We start from the raw sequence: 1,293 nt of genomic DNA, 5'->3' as shown, positions 1-1,293 counted from the left end.
TGGTAGTCATTATTGCTGGGATTTATAGTCCGCTATAGCTGATGGTATTCTGCATTGTTGTGTAATGTATTGCTGGGAATTGTAGTTCTCTAAAGCCAATGCCATTCTGCAATGCTGTACAATGTATTTCTGAGTTAGTGGCAGAACTACCAGGGTCGCAGCAGTCATGCACGCGCACAGCCCTGACGTGGCATCCCTCCACTACCAGTGTGCTTTACATTTCCTAAACCGATAAATACATTCACACTACTATTACATGGATGGCAAAAGTGGCAGACGGGCGGGGAGAAGGCGGGGGAAGAGGCAAAGCGGGAGGGGGGTCAAGTTGCCGCACCATGGGCCTCTGGGTTGTACTTGCCCCCTGGGCTAAAAGTTGCCAGTCAGCCCCTGCTCATCACCCATGTAATGGCACCCTTTTCCCAGTGACATTTCGTATAGGTGACCACCTCTAACACTCAACTCTTCTCCCACTCATGACCAATGCAAAGGGACCCTTCCCCCCACAACCACACATGCAAGAAAATCCGCTCACCCGCAAATTAAAGGAGACTCTTCTCCCTCCAACATAAAGGGACCCTTATCAATGCATATCACTGAAACAAGACCTTCACTCGCTGGCAGTGGGGTAGTTGCCCGAAATGTGTTGCCTTGCAATAAAGCCCAGGAGCAGACACTCACCGCAGTCACAACCAGGTCACTGTTACCCCAACAGAGAACATCATTGCTGTAGGGACTGTGATACCCTATGGGTTTCGGGATGACTACTGACCTTGGCAGGCAGTTTATCACATCCTTTACACAGTGACAACCAGTATGTCTACTTTGCACTGCTGCCACTTCTAAAAAAAAAAAAAAATAGTGCTACCAACAGGAGCCAATACAGCCCACTAAGTACAAACTGCTAGATCCTATGTACTTCTGCATGCATTTGACACTTTTTAAATCTCCTTCCCTATATCGGTTAATGCACTAGTGGTGCGCCCAATGTTCCCTTTTCCATTTTTTTGATTGGTTTAATCCATACCAATTGAATTGGAGCAGCCTACTATTGCCAGCTTTAACTCTTGGATGGAATTTTCCATAACAAGATTCTGGCTCTTACCAGTAATGTGGGATCCATGGAAGCACATTTGAGTAGACTTGGTTCCCACCAATGTAAGGACACCTACAGTGGATATAAAAAGTCTACACAAGTCTACCCCTGTAAAAATGCCAGGGTTTTGAGACTTTAAAAAAATAATAATAAATCAGACTAAAGATAAATCATGTCAGAATTTTTTCAACCTTTAATGT

Source organism: Nanorana parkeri, unplaced genomic scaffold, assembly GCF_000935625.1.
Source record: "Nanorana parkeri isolate BGI_ZX_2015 unplaced genomic scaffold, ASM93562v1 scaffold1358, whole genome shotgun sequence".
Classification (NCBI taxonomy): Eukaryota; Metazoa; Chordata; class Amphibia; order Anura; family Dicroglossidae; genus Nanorana; species Nanorana parkeri.
Note: the sequence above shows the minus strand (reverse complement) of the source record.